Here is a 19564-nt window from a genome sequence, read left to right as displayed (position 1 = left end):
ATGTCCACCAGGTTGCCTTTCAGCACTGTGCTGCTTGAGTTGTGTGGTTTACTTCCCTGATCCTATTCTCATATGTCACACGCAACATTCCTGCTTGTTCTGATAAACATACATATGATCTTTCTTTGGCATTAGTTTCGAAAACTGTATCTCTCTCTACATAGTTCATTTGCAAACTACCGCAGCAATTTTCTGAATCCCCAAATAAACAACAATTATTTGCACATGCAGCTATTTTTTTTTTTTGCCATGCCCCCATAAAGGGATGAGATCCATGGGGAAAAGAATCTAACATTAATAGAACATTGTCTTCAAAGACAGCAGAATCTCTTTGGAGGTAGGGAGCAGATTGACAGGTTGTTTCCTACAGTGCGGTTCTTAGTAGGTACACCAAAAGGCTCAATATCAGTGTTGAATGCACAATGAAGGAATGGCAAAGGGGTACACGCACATATCTGGGAACACGCTTTTAGAGTTTCCTGGGTTTGAGGTATGCACAGGAAAGACTTTTCACCTTTAGGGCATTTACTTCTTGTGAGTTTAGAAGACTCATCTTTAAGCATCTCTGTGACCTTGATTTTGTTTTTGTAGGGTCCAGACAGTACAAACTCTTTATGACGTTTGTTTCACATTGCATCTTTCTTTACCAAAGGTGGGTCATTGGAGGTTTTATATGTCAGCTTTGAAAAAACAATGTATCCAGTACTGTTTACCCCAGGAGGCCAAGAAGCCTCCTGCAAGAAACTTAAATGTTTTGTTTCCTGCTGTAATAATAATAATTTTAAAAGGTGCCTAGGATAGGCTCCAGGCCAGATGTACTTCAACGTCCTTGGCCTCTGGTGGTTGCCTGCATCCCTGGGGTAGCTTTGGGGTTCGAGTTTAAGAGCATTAGGTCTGGGCCTGGCAGGGAGCCTGCCTCCCACAGGTGGCGGGTGTGGGCTGAGCTTTCTCCTGCAGCCACTTCAAACAAATACCTCCCTGGCGAGTAAGGAGAGGGACAGAGGGATTGCGTTTCAATCTGGAGAATCCTTTGAGGTATGGCGCTGTAGAGGGAGTGTTGGTGGTCCTTCGGTGGACTCCCTCCTCTCCTCGGGCCATCCTCCTGGGGATCAAGCCTCGGAAGAAGTACATCTGCAGAAGGGTTGCAGTCTCCTGGCTCCTGCGGACCCCTCTACGCGAGGGCTAAGGCCTTACCCATGGAGGGCGCTCTCCCGTGGGAACTTTCAGATCACTCGGCAGGGCGTGTCCAGGCTGGGAGGCAGCCTCCTCCATCCCCTCCCTCGCTCTGCCAAACTTTGGTCGGGCTTTGGACGCGTTGCCGCGGCCGCTGGAGAGCAGGAACTCGGCCGATCGGCCGCCCGTTCCCGCGTCCTCCACTGCTTCTCCGTGCCGGGTCGGAGCCAAGCGCCCGGTCGCCCCGTCGCGCTCGGCCCCGAGGGCATGCGGCAGTCGCAGGGGTCCCCGCTCCGGGGCTTGGAGGTGCGGGAGAGTATAAGTGGTGAGTGCAGCACGGGACAAAGAGAGGGTTCCCAGGGCCATGGCCCGCCTGGGCGCGCGTGGGGACACCGGGCGCAGGGGCCTTCGGCGACCCCAACTCGCAGCTTTTCAGGGTTACCTGGCTTGCAGCCTGGACACCCCGAGTCCACTGCAAATCCCTGGGACAGAATTCTCTTGGCGGGTGTGCGACTCAGCAGTGCTCTTTTCCACTCCCCGCACCCCCAGAAGCAAAAAGCAATCAAGAGGCAAACTAGACGTTGCCTCCGCCTCAGCTGTGGGCTGGTGCCGCCGAGACGCGGAGAGCACAGCGCAGGTGGCGCTCCGCCTGGATGCGGCTTTTCCAAACTGCCTGATTAAGGTCCTGTGGTTCTTAGGAAACTGAGATTCTTCCCTGGATCCTAGGGAGATAACATTTTTGGCTTCCAGTGATGCCCGATAGGATGGTTTGTCCATTGAGAAATAGCTTGAACCATTCGAAGGCATCTAAGGATTGGGGAAAGTTACTAACTTATAATGCTATCAAAATTGTGCTGGGTAAGTGAAAGCATGAACCATCCGGGTGGACAGAAGTGCTTTGTTTTGTAGTAATGTTACTTTATTGCTTTCCCTTAGCAAGTTGTAACTACCCAAAATCTCTTAGAAACTTCACAGGCATGTAATTTGAGAAGTGACTGTGAATATTGGAAACAATTTAGTCTTATTAAGGTAATCATTAAAACAGCCCTTCAAAGCATTTATAGGTCAACTTTTAAACAGTAATTTTCACAAAATGTTTTCTCCATAATTTGTTATTGTCACTGCAACTCTTTTCTCCTTCCTTATTACTTGGTCTTATCTTGGAATGTCACTTTAGAAGTAAAGGGCTGCTCAACTTCTCATGGTTCCTACTTTCCTTACATAAGTAGGAGCATGAAGTGAATGAACATCAGTCTCAGGCAATCCCTTCTTTGCAAGTAGGTGATTATTCCATGCTTACACTGCATTTCATTAATTATGAACTTTTGTATTCTTAAGGAGAGTTGTTGGGTTTTCTAGTAGGAACTCTATCAATAGTTGCTAGCCCTGTTTCCCATAAGATGTTGGATTCAGGTTGGTATGGTGGTTTGGGTTCAGTGAATAGCACCCCCCCACACACACACTTTTTTTTTTTTTTGGTCCAGAAGTAATACAGTTAGAAACACACAACCTTGGCTCTACACTTGTCTAAACAAACGGGGCCATTCTAAAAAAAAAAAAAAAAAAAAAAGTCCAGCAAGTAAACTCTGCCAGTGAGGCTTGGATACTCATAAGCTTCCAGAGCTCTCTCTTGTGTCTTGAGACTATAGACGTAGTGTCATATAGAGACCTGGATGTCTAAACAATCTGGACAACACTTGTATTTATTGTCACTACCATATAACTAGTAAAATAGATCATTTTGGCAAATTTTTTTCTTATTTTACTTGTTGGCTTTAGAATTCAAAGGTTTGAAGCTTTGATTCAGTTACAAATGACACTTTTCTAAATCTGGTCAATGCATTCATCAACTGTAGTCTCTTTACACCAGATCAGATCTATTTTAGATATCTGGCTGTTTTACAAGATGATTGATAGAACAGATCTGCATGTGTTTCCTATGAATGAAGACTGAAATGAAAACGTTACAATAGGGGATTGTTATTTGTGTATGCTCACCAGAATCTTTTTGAGATATTCAACATGTTAATTTGTATCTCATTTTTCCTGAGAACACTGGTGTAGAGGAACAAATGCACACATAGCAGTGTAGCCAGGCATCAACCAAGGCATACATTCTCAAAGTCAGTTGAACATACATCTCTAAGACTTGCTGCTGTTTCTTGAAGTTTCCTAACTTCCTGCTGAGGTGCAGTAATCCACCATAAATCAAGCTCAACCTCTTATTTCTTTGGGTTGGGACAAGGGGAATCACTATAACTCCAGTGGGAATTACTATAACTCAAATTACCCATTAGCCATTCTCTTTGGAGTATACATTAGTTCAAATGCTTTCTGGTCTCTGATTATACCCAGCAGAGTGGTTAAGTCTGATTGCAAGCATCTAAATGGGCAGAGATCAGGCCCAAGGCATTATTAGTGTGGGATAAAGAGAAGAGCAAGGATTTACTGTCAGACTAGCCTTTATTCCAGAAGGGCTTTCTGACCTTGGGAACATTGTTTCACCTCCCTAAGCCTTAATTTCCTCATCTGTAAAAATGAAGACTGTATCTACCTTCTAAGATTAAAAAAGAAAGCACTTAACAGGGTCTCAGTATACAGGAAGTACTTCTTGAATGGTGGCGGCCCTCTTTTCCTCCTAGATAAACATGCAAGTATTGTCATTTGTGTAAACATGGATGTAAATGTATATTATTCTACGGATTCCCAAGTTGTGGATGTTGGAGAGATGCATGACAAACTCTTCGTATGTGCTGTCCCCTTTTCTAACACACCTTTTGCTTCTTCCTTCATCATTCCTCCTGCACATCCTAAGCCTCCTCCTTCTGGCCTTGTTGATCCTTTGTCCCTTATCCTGGATTTTGTATGTAAGGAGTCATCTGGAACTCAGTGCTGGCATTGATGGGATTGATGGTGGTGCAGGTAGGGCGCTGTATGCAGAAGCACAGAGAATTTGTGCTTTTACAGATAATGGACCCAAGACATTTATAGTACAGGAGTCTGGGTTCTAATCCTAGCACCACTTTTGTGAACTCTTGAGACCTTCAATATATTACTTGTCATCCTTGATCAATTTTGTCATTTATACAATTGGGATAATAATTCCTTTTCTCTTGCCTGCATGGGTTATTGATAGGTCCCATTAAGTCATGTGTCTGAAAGAGCTTTGCACTCTGTTAAGGGCCATATAAATGTTGGAATTAAAAAGGCATGACATTAAAAAGAGAGACAACCCAGGCAGGCTCACTCATTGACCAGAAATGGCAGGATCACTATGTGGGTATCTTGTGTGCCAACTAGGCACTACTGTAGTCCATCTACTTCCCTCTCTACTGTCCTCTGAAGTCATACTAGACTTCAAAGGGGAAATTATAACCAGAAGTTGAGAAACTGCTCTGTGGAGAATATAAGATTAATATCAGGACTGAGACTACCCAACGCTATGTGATGGATGCACGGGAAAATGTTCCAAAGAAGCCCTAATTCCTTTTCATAATTGTATGTACTATCTGCTCATCTCAGTTCCTAGTGGGCAAAAACAAAGAGCTAGCTACAGACACTGTGAGTGAGGAAGAGACTAACAATGGCAGTCGTCAGCATTGATGTGTTTTTTTTTGCTAAATCGGGTCTTTAAGCTTCACTTCTGCAAAGCAACACAACTCAAGACAATTTACTTATTTCATTCAATCTGTAAAATGTCATGTCATTTTGCTCTCAACATGACAGCAAGTCAGGAAAGTACCCACTGAGAGAAAGTTTCCAACATCCTGGATGGTCTCACCCCACCTCTTCATCGTCCCATAGATCTATTTCTCTTCTCTCTTCCCTTGGCCTGGCCTAGCCTCTGTAGCACCTGTCCCCTAACTTCCTGTCCTGATGATGACCTTGAACTCCTCCCTGCACATGATCCCTGATACTGCCCCACTCCCAGTATCCTTGTCTCCCTTCCTCAAATGTATGTTATTCGTACACCAGACAGTAGGTCATTCTGGAAAGTAACCTACCCTTATAGCTCACCCCATCTCTTCCTAAGAATGTTAATTAGTCTGTTACTCATCAGCTAGTCCTAAGTCTTTGTTGCTTCCTAAACTATGGGCTGGATGGAGGTTCTACTAGTCCTGTCCTTGACTTAGCCATGTGAAGATTGGGGGTGTTATCAAGGAAAAGCTCAGCAGGTGGCAAGATGTGGTTGGAGGGCACATTAATTCCCCTATAAGTGCACAAAACAGTTTAGCTAAAGGACTTTCAAGCAAATATGCAGTCTAAATAGAAGCAGTATACTTGCTTTTTTGTAAATGAAGCTTTAAAGCAAGCCTCTATCTCTCCATTAAGCCAGGTGTTATGGTTTAGATATGTGGTATCCCCCAAAAGGTCACATGTGAGACACTGCCAGAAAGTTTAGAGGTGAAATGATTGGTTTCTAAGATCCTTAACCTAATCAATTCATTGATCCACTTGAATGAATAACTAAGAAGTGACTTGGCAGGTAGGGTGTGGTTGGAGGAGGTGGGTCACTGGAGGCATGCCTTTGGGGTTTATATTTTGTCCGTGGTGAGGGGAGCGTGTTCTCTCTCTCTCTCTCTCTCTCTCTCTCTCTCTCTCTCTCTCCCCCTCTCCCCCCTTATTGTTATGTTCTGAGCTGATTTTCTCTGCCACACTCTTCTGCCTTGACTCTCATGTTTTTTCTCACCCTGGACCCAGAGCAGTGGGGTTGGCCATCTGTGTGGACCAAGAACTCCAAAACCATGAGCACCAAATGACTCTTCTTCCTCTAAAATTATTCTTGTCAGGTCTTTTGGTCACAGCAGCAAAAAAGATGACTAAAGCATCAGGTTACTACAACCTCTCCCCTTTATGGAAATTCTGGAGTTTCCCTGCTGACATATTAGTCAGAAGTCGGCAGTGGGGACATGCAGAGACATTCACTACCCAATGAGAGCTAGAAACCCAAATTCAAGACTCACAGCCTTTGGCAGTGACTAGTTATTGAAGAGTCTATTGGGAGAACATCAAGGAATCATGTCCCGCTTGATTTTTAACCCATTAAATCCCAAGTTTTCAATTCTGTAAATATTTCAATGAAATTGACCCAGTGGGGCTGGGGATATAGCTCAGTTGGTAGAGTGCTTGCCTCGCACGCACAAGGTCCTGGGTTCAATTTCCAGCACCACAAAAAAAGAAAAAAGAAAAAAAAGAGAGAGAACAAAATTAACACAGGTTCATTAAAATAGGTTGGGGACATAATCTAGACTCTCTCTCTCTCTCTTTCTTTCCATATATATATCATTAAGAACAAAAATACAGATTGTCCTGTAAGGCATCAGAATAATATAGTATCTGATAATTTGAAATACAGTATATTTCTGAAAATAAAAGGACAATCTAGTTCTAGAAAATACTTTCATGAATGGATTTTTTTTCTTTTTCTTTTTCTTTCTTTCTTTTGGTACCAGGGATTGACCTCTAGGGCACTCAACCATGGAGCCACATCCCCAGCCCTATTTTGTATTTTATTTAGAGATAGGATCTCACTGAGTTGCTTAGTGCCTCATTTTTGCTGAGGCTGTGTTTGAACTCATGATCCTCCTGTCTCAGCCTCTGGAGCTGCTGGGATTACAGGCGTGTGCCATGGTACCCAGCCTCATGAATGCTTTTCTTACATTACATATCAGTTATGTAGTATTTTGTTCCATTAAATATTTAAGTAGAAATAATGTTCGCAGCAAAGTTTATGTCATTTTTCACAATGAATTTTAAAATATTTTCAAATGCTCTAATTGCCTATTACTTTTCTCAAAAGAATGGACCTCTAAAAACTTAATAATTATTTTAAAATTACCTTAAGTGGTATATTTGTTGTTTAAGTTGTTATAGGTGTTCCATATCTATGGATGAAACAAAATAATATCAGTTCCTTGACCAGGGCTCTTCCTCTGGACAAAAATTAACATATGGTTCTGACAAAAAGAAAATAAGTACACTTTCCCCTATGTATCCATGCATTCCATGTTTGCAGATACAATAAAAAATATTTGGGGAAAAAACTCCATTTGTGGTGAACATATATAGTCTTTCCTCCTTTTAATTAGTCCCTAAGAAATACTTTGTAACTATTTATATTATAGTAGGTATCATAAATAATCTAGAAATGATTTAAACTATACAGGAAGATATGTGTAAGGTTATATACAAATACTATGCCGTTTTATATGAGAATAATGAATTTTGGTAAAATCTATAAGGATCTCAAAACCAGTCCTCTAAAGATACCAAGGGACAACTGTATAATCTTTTTCTGTGTTCCCATAGAATTTGGATAAAAATGTCAATCTCTGTCCCTTTCTATGTAATTTCAATATAAAATATATATCTTATACATCCACATATATATGTGATGATTGGTCTTTATTCTGAATATTTGGGAGTAAAGTACAATTGTTATTCTCCACCATCCTTGAACCTTCTAGCATATTTTTCCCTAAAGCAAGCATATTCTCTCCTATATTACCAGCACATAAACCACCAAATTAGGAAATGGGCATTGGTCCAAAATTTTCATCCAATCCAGAGTGCCAACGCAATGCCCCAGCTGATCACCATTCCCCACGTGATCTAGGCTTTTTTGTAGCATTTAGTTGTCATGTGTCTTCTGGAGTGGTTCTTCAGACATTCTCTGTTCCTAAAGTCCTGGCAGTTGTCTAGGTAGAGGGCAGGTTTTATCCTGTAGAATGACTCTCAACTGAATCTGCTAGGTGTCTCCTTGGAACTGAGCCCCACAGCATTAGCAGGGTACTACAGAAGTGAAACTGCTCTTCTAGTTCCTGACAACATGGTACCCACCTATTCTACCACTGGAGTATTGACCTTGGTCACCTCATTATGTTGGTGTCCACCAGATCTTTCTGCCTTAAATCCACCACTTTTTTCTCTGAAATTTATTAGTGATTGTGGGGAAATATTCTAAGATGATGTTAATGGCCTGTTCTTCATTAAACCTCCACCTACAGACTTACCCTTCATTAATGACTTTTGCCCAAATCAGGCTTCCCCTGAAGATTGTCAAAGGGTGATTATTTTCATTCCTCCCTCAACATATATTACTTGGAATTCTACTGTATGGAAGAACTTATTTTCTCATGGTTTTTAAATCTGTTCTTTTTAGATAAACATGACAATAGAGTGTATTTTCACATATTATACATACCTGGAGTATAAGGTTTTTATTGTCATGTGTTTATATTAAGAAACACACATGGGTTCCTTTTGTATTCATTCCATTAAAATCTTTTACTATCTTTATTTATTTTGATGCTAAAATTGTGCTCAGTTTGGCTGGAAGAAACCCTGTGAAGCTGGGTTATGGCATCACAGATAATCCAGGTTAATCTTGTACTTTCCCTGACCTACTTAGTCATCCCTTTTAGCATTTTTTTCCTTTTAAATTTTTTACATTTAAGGAGTAAGATATGGTATTTTGATATACTAACATTGGTATTCCTATACATAGTGATATCATTACTACAGTGGAGCAAATGAACATACCCATCATCTCATATAGTTAGCTGGGTTTTTGTTGCTGTTGTTTTCTGCTCTCATGGAAAATTACCAGTATACAATACAATATAATGAACAATGGTCCTCAGGTCATACCTGGCAGGGGAGAAGATGGGGGGAAATGTGAAGATGCAGATCAAAGAGTACAAAGTTGCAATTAGGTAGGATGAATAATTCTAGAGAGCCAACGTAGAAGCTGAGAATAGTATGAAGACACCAAGATATGAAAGGTTGAGAATGTCCATTGCTTTTAGGTGTTATTGCTTTTAGATTTCTCAGAGGACAGAACTAAGAAATACACACACAATGTGTGCACACACGCGCACACACACAGATGAATTTTTCTGTATTAGGTCATGCATTGTAAAATTACGTTTACACTAATACTTCCAATTTCAATTCAAGGCCCAGGGGACATTTTTATTCTTCCCTCTTTGCATGTCTGTACATATGTTCTCTGGCAGTTAGAAAGTTGACTCTCATTGTCTTCAGTATTTTTACTTATTTGCTCAGAGTAACCAGTCTCCCAGACATGGAGGCCATTTTGCCTCCTCTATGTGTCTTTTTCCATTGTCTCTTGTCCTTGGCTGACAGGCCTCCTAGCCTGCATCTCTGTGCAGCTTCATCATCAGCCTCTGGTCCCTCCAGCTCACTTCCCTGTGTGGCTCCCAACTGTAGCTTGTGCCTTGTGCACCTACCCACAGGACTCTTCATCATATTGCAGTCTCAGCCACAAGCTGACTACTCTGTTCAAAGGAGGGAGGAAAGGAAGAGAGAAGATGGGGATGGAAGGAAGGCAAAAATAGGAATAGTATGCACATTTTAAAATCTGTTGATATACATTGCTAAATTGCCCTCCCAAAAAGTTGTTTCAGTTTACATTCTCACCAACATGTTATAAAGGTGTCATTTGCACCATATCCTTGAGTATTATTCACCTGTTTAAATGTTGTCAATCTACTAGCACTTCAATTTTATCTCTATTTCAGTTCCTACCACACTTATCCCTGTATTACACTCTTCTGTCTTATATCATTTTCTAAGTCATGATTCCTCAACCTTGGCCCTATAGGCTTTTTAGACTGATAATTCTTTGTGTGGAGGACTGTGCTGTACCTGTGGAGCAGTATCTCTAGTCTACCACCACATGCACCTTCAGTTGTGAACATGTAAAGGTCTCTAGACATTGCCAGGTATTCCTGGGAAGAGGAGAGACTTAACCCTGGCTGGGAACCCACTGCTCTAGATTGTGAGCTTCCTGAGGACATTTTATATCCTCCTAAATGTTCATGCACATCTCTGTCTTTGTTTTGCTTATGAATGATGAGCAAACATTAACAAAGATGGGAAGAATCACTGACTGGGTAGAACCCACTATAACAGGACCCGTGGAACTTGTCCATGACATGCTACAATCCTGCATATGTGTAAGTTCTGGGGACATCCAATACAGGAAAATAAAAAGGAATACCAGAAAAGTTAAATTTCCATGGATTGTTACCACTCACAATTAGCCTTTCTCTTGTTATTTTCACCCTATTTCTTTTAGTCAAATAATTGAAGCCTATACCCTTGTTCAAATGGTAATCTCTGTTTTGTTGGTGGAAAAGATGTTAAGAAAGTTATATCATTCATTGTGCTTGATGTGGACCAGGTTGCTTCTCTTCAGAGCTTTCTCTGAAACTAAGTGACTAAGCATTGCTATTTTCTATCACATATTTAAAGTTTTATTTTGACATTCTCATTTAATTAGATGGACCTTTTCCCATAAACTTTTATCAAAAATTCTAAGGAGAGATGCACTTATAAATTTTTAACGACATTTAACCCCAATCAGATTATATTTCTTCTGGAGTCACACTGTATGTTTGCAGAAGGCATTATTGTTATTATGGATAATAAATCTGCATATTTTATTTCTTATGGGAGCAGAGAATTGGCTTCCAAAAGGAGTCTCCAGTGATCAGTGGGAGGAAAAGAGCCCTGGGCTAGAAGGAGGAAATCAGATCAGAGTGAACTGATCTCCTGGTGATAGTTTTATTCTTTGTGGAGGCTACACTGCCCATCTCACTGGGGATCAGATGGAGAGAGAGATGTGAACTCACTTGGGAAGCTGTTTGGTGAGTGCATTTTGATAGGTTACTCTAACATCCCAATGGAGCAGTCTAGAGGAGCCATGGTCATGTACAAGTAAGCACTCCTCAACTTACAATGGGCTTATGTCTTGATAGACCCATCGTAAGTATAAAGTGTTGTAGGTTGAAAATGCATTTAGGACACCTGACTTCCTAAATATTCTGGCTTAGCAGCACAGCATACTGTAGAGTTTCCATTGTGATCACATGGCAGGCAGGGGTCTGTAGCTCGCTGTCCCTACCCAGCACTGAGGGAGTATACTAATGCACACCCCTAACATGGGGAAAGCTCAAGATTTAGAATTCAAGTTACAGTTTCCACTGAATGTGTATCACTTTCACACCACTGTAAAGTCAAAAAATCAAGTTGAACCATCTAAGGTTGTGAACCATCAGTAGTTAGAACATCAAACTTCAGGGTTTTGGCCTGGTTGGCTATTTCCCTCTTTCCTGATTGTGCATATTCATCTGGGACTATATGTTTTCAAGGGTGGTGAAAACATACTAGCTAAGTCTCTGAACAGGGTGGAAAAGGAGAGATGGTCTTGGCTTTTCAGTTGTCTTTCTGGTGACCCACCCCATCTGGGGGAGAGGATTCCTCTTTGGTTTCTCCTCCTCAGTTTTCTCTGTTGGTATTCCCTACCCACCCCCCCGCCCCCCGCCAGCCCCTCACTTCTTGGGAATGGGCTCATCCTGGAGCTCACTCCACATTCTGACTCCTCTAGACCCAACAGTGAACTGGGGCTATACACTTGCTCTGCCATTCACTTCACCCCAATAGCCTAAATTAGATCTTGTCTCCCTTTTACAACAAAAGAAACTAAGGCTCAAAGAGGTTAAGTAATTTTATCCAGGCCCTACTGTTAATAACAGTAACTAAATTAGCACCACCATGTATCAGAGGTTGTTCTAAGTACCTTATTTAAATCTCCCAGTAGTCTTAGGAAGAGGAATTCTTATTATCCCCATTTTGTAGAAGAGGAAATTAAGGCACAGAGAGGCTAACTAGCTTGCTAATTAGCAGGGCTTCACACTCAGTCTGGCTAGCTCCACAGGCCATGCCTGTTTGTATACATATGTCAGTTTTCCTAACACCATTTGATGAAGAGACTCCCTTTTCTTCATTGTGTGTTCTTGGTACCCTTGTTGAAGATCGGATGATCGGGTATGCCTGAGTTTATTTCTAGGATCTCTACTGTGTTCCACTGATCTATATAACTGCATTTATGCCAGTATTATCCTATTTTAAGTACTGTAGCTTTGTATAATGGTTTGAAATCAGGACGTGTGAGGCCTCCAGCTTTCTTCTTTCTTAAGGTTGTTTTGGCTATTCTGGGTCTTGAATGGTTCCATAGTATTATTTTTTTTTTCTATTTCTGCAAAAGATGTCATGAGGATTTTGATAGGGATTCCATTAAATCTGTAGATCACTTTGGGTGCTTTGGAACATTATAATATTAAGCTTTCTTATCCATGCACATGAGATGGCTTTCCATTTATTTGTGTCTTCTTTATTATTATTTTTTTAAATCACTGTTTCATAGTTTTCAGTATACAAGTCTTCTTCTTGGTCAAGTTTTCTCTGTCTCTTTTTTTTTTTTTAACTTTTTGATGATATTGTAAATGTCATTGCTTTTTAAATTTTGGTTTTGAATTGTTCATTGTTAGTGTGTAGAAATTCAATTGACTTTTGTATATTCACTTTGTATCTTGCAACTGTACTGAATTAGTTTAGTAATTCTAAGAGGATTTTGTTACTGTTGTTTTGTTTTTAAGTCTGTAGTGTTTTCATATAATAGGTCATGTTATCTGTAATGGAGATAATTTTACTTCTTTTCCAATCTGTGTACCATTTCTTTTTCTTAGTAATTATTCTGGCTAGGATGTTTAATGGAAGTGAAAACAGGGGACATCCTTGCCTTGTTTCTGATCCTAGAGGAAAGCTTTCTATTTTTTCACCATTGAACATGATGTTTGCTCCGAGAACGGGGGGGGGGGGGGGGGGGCCTGTTCTTTAACCTCTCAACTACCTGCTTCTCTGCTAGTATTTGAACCTTGAATACAATCCTGTGCTCTTTTACACAATGCATTGCCTTCTTCTCCCTCCTCTCGCTCTTTCTACTGCTGCCTCCCTGCTGTGTTTTGAGTGGCAGGTCTGATGGTTGGTCACAGTAGCAGTAAGTCTGTACTCAAGCAAGAGAAGGGCTTTTCTGGACTATCATTATTTTAGGGTAGTATATAGGATGACTTTGTTATCATCCCTCAATTGAGCATGAATAGTTAAACTCTCAGAATGCCAGTTGTATATTTCATTGAATTTTTAGAAATTTTGAGTCACCTCACCTTAGGAAGAACTGTCTGCCACCTACTGAGTACTATCTGGGCTCTGGGCTAGAAGGATTGCTTTCATTAATCCTTTCAACAGCCTGTACAGTTGCTGTAGTGATGACGTCACTTTCAGAGAAGGAAAAGGTCCTGGCCAGATAGGTGGGGTGCAGGGTTACAGCCACTGCTGCAAGTGAGGGGCTTGTAGACCCAGGTCCAGCTGATGTCCCCTCGCCATCCTGCTCCTGCTCTGCATCATAGCCTGCTGTGCTTTCTCTGTAGGTTGTAAGCTACTCCAGAACTCCACAGACGTGGCTCTCTGTTCTCTAACCTCTGTTTTAAATACAAATGCTAGGGAATAGACCGAGAAGGGGAATAGCTGGGTCAAATGGTGGCTCCATTCCCAGCTTTCCAAGAAATCTCCATACTGCTTTCCAAATTGGCTGCACCAATTTGCAGTCCCACCAGCAATGTACAAGTGTACCCTTTTCCCCACATCCTCGCCAGCACTTGTTGTTGTTTGACTTCATAATGGCTGCCAATCTAACTGGAGTGAGATGGTATCTTAGGGTGGTTTTGATTTGCATTTCTCTGACTGCTAGAGATGGTGAGCATTTTTTCATGTACTTGTTGATTGATTTTATGTCCTCCTTTGAGAAGTGTCTGTTCAGGTCCTTGGCCCATTTGTTGATTGGGTTGTTTGTTCTCTTATTGTCTAATTTGTTGAGTTCTTTGTATACTCTGGATATTAGGGCTCTATCTGAAGTGTGAGGAGTAAAGATTTGTTCCCAGGATGTAGGCTCTCTATTTACCTCTCTTATTGTATCTTTTGCTGAGAAAAAACTTTTTAGTTTGAGTAAGTCCCATTTGTTGATTCTAGTTATTAACTTTTGTGCTATGGGTGTCCTATTGAGGAATTTGGAGCCCGACCCCACGGTATGTAGATCGTAGCCAACTTTTTCTTCTATCAGACGGCGTGTCTCTGATTTGATATCAAGCTCCTTGATCCATTTTGAATAACTTTTGTGCATGGCGAGAGAAAGGGATTCAGTTTCATTTTGTTGCATATGGATTTCCAGTTTTCTCAGCACCATTTGTTGAAGATGCTATCCTTCCTCCATTGCATGGTTTTAGCCCCTTTATCAAATATAAGGTAGTTGTAGTTTTGTGGATTGGTTTCTGTGTCCTCTATTCTGTACCATTGGTCTACCCGCCTGTTTTGGTACCAGTACCATGCTGTTTTTGTTACTATTGCTCTGTAGTATAGTTTGAAGTCTGGTATCGCTATACCGCCTGATTCACACTTCCTGCTTAGCATTGTTTTTGCTATTCTGGGTCTTTTATTTTTCCATATGAATTTCATGATTGCTTTCTCTATTTCTACAAGAAATGCCGTTGGGATTTTGATTGGCATTGCATTAAACCTATAGAGAACTTTTGGTAATATTGCCATTTTGATGATGTTAGTTCTGCCTATCCATGAACAGGGTATATTTTTCCATCTTCTAAGATCTTCTTCTATTTCTCTCTTTAGGGTTCTGTAGTTTTCATTGTTAGACACTAGTATGGCAATATGTAAATCAATGGATGTGTAACTGATGTGATTCTGCAATCTGTATATGGGGTAAAAATGGGAGCTCATAACCCACTTGAATCAAATTGTGAAATATGATATATCAAGAACTATGTAATGTTTTGAACAGCCAACAATACAAAATTAAAAAAAAATAAATAAATACAAATGCTAAAACATTCTCTTTTTTTTCCCTTTGTTCTGACTGATAAACACCTACTATATCATGAAGGAACAAAAAATAAGAAAACCACAAGAATAGCTTCCATTTAGAAAAATGGGAAACATAGAATAGTCACAGGTGCCTACAAATGATGCAGCCTGCTGGGTAGGAATTATGAAGACCTCTTTGCTTTGGCAGTGGAGTAGGTTCCGTGACTGGTCCCTGCTTCTGCTTTCAGGGTCAGGCCTCCCAGAGCTCCAGACTCTGACTTTGTTTGCTGGGAAGTCTTTCCATGCCCTTGACCCTCTGTGGCCGTATCTGAAGTGAGTATTGGAAGCCTGCACTCCTTGAGAGAGAATGAACATGGGCCTTTCTAGGCCAAGCTGTGACCTCCCTGGAAACTCCTTAAAAACTCCACGGGCCTCTGGACGGTTGGTTTCTGGCCAGTTCCACATGCCAGTCACCTCATTTCCAAATTCCATTCTGATATAATTCTTAAGCATACTTATTTCCCAGCTTTAGAGTTTGTCCCATCTCTTTCTTCTCTTTAATATCTGCTTTGACTTTCTTTGAAATATGGGTGTGGATGGGAAGATGGCCCCTTACTCTGATCTTTAATGAAGGCCTACTTTCCTTTGTTCCACTGCAATATCGAATTGAGAGACTTTTGGGAAAAGGCCATGAGAGGTAGTGCTGTTTTCTACTGTTTGGGGTTACAGAAGCAGTTAGTTTTTCTGGCCCTCCGAGACTCTTAGTTTCTGGATTCTGTCTATTCCTTTCCACCTCTGCTTACAAACTTGTAGACAGTTCTTGCCTGAGCTCATCTCTTCCTGGCCATAACTTGCTAAATGCTGCAAGATGCAGCCAACACTTGCTCATATTCTGGTTCTTTCCTTCACCTAGAGTCACAGTCTTCTTAGGCCAAGAGGCCCCAAAGACTGACTTGAAGAAAACAGAAGTTTACTTTTCTCTCATGTTAACAGTCCAGCAGTGTTTAGATCAGAGGGTTCCTTTCATCTCATTTCTCTGCCGTGACACTAGGACACTGCTTCTCAAATGCTTTCTGGCTAAAGACAGGTTTCCCTTATGTCTAATAAATTATTTTGTAATTTCTGCCAAAGACTAATTCCTTTGGTTTTTTCAGAGAAAAATCCGCCTTTGGAGCATTTGCATCTCACAGCAATGTTAAATTGCTATAAACATTTCTAAGTGTTTATTCTCAATTTTTTTTTTTGGTACTGATTTCCTCATTAATGGAAACGAGTCTGTGAACTACTTTGATTTGTGTTGCCTGAGGGCTTGCCATGTCTGAAGGCTGAATGCCAGATTGCAGGCCTGTTGTGTTCCAACTTGCAGGAGGGTAAGAGAGCATGGAGGGATGCACACATGGTGATGTAGAGCTGACCTGACATAGCATGTTTCATTTATGCTCATGATGCATTAGCAAGTGCTTACTCACACAGCCACCTCAGCTGCAAGGAGGCTGGGAAATGGAGTGTTCCTTCAGCTGGATATCCTGGTGCCCAGTTGCAAGTGTGTTACTCTTTAAGAAAAGGACGACATGGTTTAACAGTCTGTGCTGCAGAACATAAGGCTAAAAAAAATAATACAGAGAAATAATTGCAAGAGAAGCCACAGGACAAAATACAATTATGGGAAAATGTGTTAGAAGATTGACTGTGAGTTCAGTGTCACACCATGCAGAACAGGGCTTTCTAGAAAAGGAGTTTGGAGTTCTGCTGGCCCTTTAACGCAGACTGACAGTCAAATACCAATGGTGTGGTAAGGTCGATAATGGGAAGTTCCTGTCAGAAGAAGCTGAGGCCCATTCTCAGGGGAAGTCTGGAAACCAAATTACTCATGTTGGGAACAGAGTTAGATTCCACAAAGCTATAACCAGAGTGCAGATCCAAAGTCAAGAATTACTCCTGGAATGAAGATCCAAAAGTGCATGAAGGACACTGGCTACAGTAGTCTACCCAGAACCTCAGTAAAACACCAGAGGGGGAGAAAAATAGTCCTAGCCAGTGTGGTTAGACAGAGGCTTTCCCATTCTAAACTACCCTACCAACTTGCTAATGCTGTCCTATAAACAACTAGGGGGACCTGAAGTCACCATCATTTTAGCCCTTACACTTGAAACTTATTTGGTAATGTGACCCCATTTTCCATCCACTGAGCTGAGGGAGGTGGAAAGTTACAAATGGCCTGCATGCTGCCCAAACAGGCCTCTTGGTTTTCTCCAAGACACCTTGGGTTCCTGACATGCAGACGGAAACTCAGCCTGAGAGAGGGTGTGAGAGATGTCACAACTGGAGGTGATTATTTGGGGTCATCCACATACAGGAAATAATTTAAGTAATAATCTTTTTGGTAGGAGAGAATTTAAAGAGAAAAGAAGAGAGGACTGAGAACTGAGTCCAAGAGTGTCTCTACTTGATGATCAGTGGAAGAATAGGAGATAGATGAGAATATGGTGGGAGAAGTAGTAGGACAGTAGAGTCACAGAGGCTGAGAAAGGGGAAGAGAATAACCATTGTCAGTTCCCACAGGGAGATAAAGGAAAAGTAGGACTGGAATCAGAATGTGGGACTCATTCAATCAGATTGAACATATTTTTTAAAACGCGTGCCTATTACATGCCAGATTCTGTGTTTGTGCTTCAAAACATGGAGACAGGAGGAAAAGAGCTCTGCTTTCAGTAAATTTAGAAGTGTGGTTAAGACAAATATTTAATAAAGTATGTGGAATGCCATAGGAGAGGCATCAAATATTTCTCAGCCAATTTTTTTAACAGAATAACCTATGCTTTTTTTTTTCCTTACTTATGTAGGAAAACAATCACCTCAGCATTGTTCAGCATAATAGATCTGGTTTTCACCTCCTTTACTTCCAAAAACTGAGACCCACCTACTGACTAGCACATAAACTAAATGTACATTTACCACAGCTGCTATACTGAGCATTATGTGTACAAACATGAATGCTCTTGCCCTCAGAAGCTAAGAGTCTGGTGGTAAAGATGGACAAGCAGGAAAAAATGCTCATACAGTACAGTACCTGGGGATCCCATCCCACACCCCGTCAGTGACTAAAAGAGAGCCTGAATATAGTAAATACAAGGCTGCTTTAGGAGACTCAACTTATACATGTATGAAAATCCAGATGACAAAGGGCCCAAAGTTGGGAATTGCCTCTGATCTTCCCCATAAGTGTCTGTCTTCCGATGGGAAGGAGTGGGCAGAAGAGCTAAATTAGATGAGGCTGAAAGTGCAGGGGAGGGGGCTGCCTGATAGTAGGTAACCCAGAAATTCACAGCCAGGGGAAGGAACAGGGGAGAGCTGTGTCTTGACCTCAGCCTCCTCCCTCCTTCCCATCTCTGGATGGTCCTCTCATCTGCAGAAGCTGGAAAGTGAAGAAGCTGGTTGATGAAGTCCATAAGGACCATCCCTGTAGGATCGGAGCAATCAAAGATGAGTAGGGAGAGGAGCTGGAGGCAGCAACTGTCATGATCAGGCACAGCATTCAGATGTCTTTTATGTTCACATACGTGACCTGGCTGTTTTCACTACCAGACAGGAAGGTGGGAGGGGGAGGCAGACCTGACGAGGAGAGTTTGAGCCTCCCACTTCCATGATGCGAACTCCTGCTTCCTGGCCCAAGCATAGCACTCTCACAGGCCCTCTGACTTATTTGTTTAGCAGTTCATAACAAAGCGTTCTCCTTTAGGGACTCTGAAGCTTGACTAGAAGAATCAAGAATCATGGCCACTGCAGCTGCCATGCTTTTAAAATATTGTCTTCCTCTCTATGGAGAGCTTGAGCATTCAGCTGGGCTCTGACATGGGAGGAGAGTAGCTCCAGAGCATGGAGCCACTGCAGGTCACTGTTGGCCTTTCAATGGTCACTGTGGGAGATTATTTGTAGAGCAAGGGACTCCTGCACATCTTTCTCAGGACTGGAGGCAGGTTACGCAAGGCATTGCATGAGGGAGTGCAATACCATGGCTGGGTTAGGACAGCTCAGGTCTCAAGTTTGTCCATTGTCAGTTTTAGAGTTTAAAGTCATGTGGTGTGAGCAAGCACTTAGAAATTTTTCAAAATACATTTTATAGATAACAAAAGTTCTTTGGGTAAGAATATCTATTTCAGTTATGACTGTTCACATATTAAATTTTGACATCCTTGACTCCTTCCACTGGCTAAACTACTGAAATGCAATTACAGAATGGCCTAAGAATGACTCGCTGTGTCCTAGCACATGTGGAGTTTTATATAAATAATATTAAATTTAAACATTTTGATTAACATCTTTACTTTTATGAGGGTCCACGAACAAAATATATCTCATCTTTCTAGCTCAATGAGTTAAAGATTAAAATTTCATAATAGATAAAGTAAACACAATTAAAGATTGTATTATGCTTGGATAAACTAAGGGAATTTACTGTTCACATCAAATCTGTGTGTCGCTTCTTTTATTTAGTTCTGTATGTTTCCATGCCCGTCTTCCTGTTTAATCAAGAGGCTTAAGACAGTCTTCAGTCACCAGGAACATATGGGAAACAATACCTTGGGTTATGGTTGTTTATTAAACAAGTCCTAGGGAAGGAGCTGTGTGTATATACCACCTACTATAAACC

The 19564-nt window shown here is 41.3% G+C and overlaps 1 protein-coding gene across 3 annotated transcripts in view; it reads left to right on the top strand.

The window, feature by feature from the left end:
- Positions 1 to 19564, top strand: part of Lpar3 (lysophosphatidic acid receptor 3) — a 100287-nt gene that overhangs the window by 20401 nt on the left and 60322 nt on the right. The window contains exon 1 of one of the 3 annotated variants that reach the window (XM_046443143.2): positions 1320 to 1498. The exons of the other annotated variants lie outside the window; for them this stretch is intronic. The gene's annotated coding sequence lies outside the window, so the exon portion shown is untranslated. Of the gene's footprint in view, positions 1 to 1319; positions 1499 to 19564 lie in introns of those variants that run through there. 3 annotated transcript variants of the gene reach the window in all.

The sequence above is a fragment of the Marmota monax genome, unplaced genomic scaffold (genome assembly GCF_021218885.2).
Source record: "Marmota monax isolate L192 unplaced genomic scaffold, Marmota_monax_Labrador192_F-V1.1 WCK01_AAM20220418_F8-fsc00046, whole genome shotgun sequence".
NCBI classification, from domain to species: Eukaryota; Metazoa; Chordata; class Mammalia; order Rodentia; family Sciuridae; genus Marmota; species Marmota monax.
Note: the sequence above shows the minus strand (reverse complement) of the source record. Positions and strands in the feature narration are given on the sequence as shown.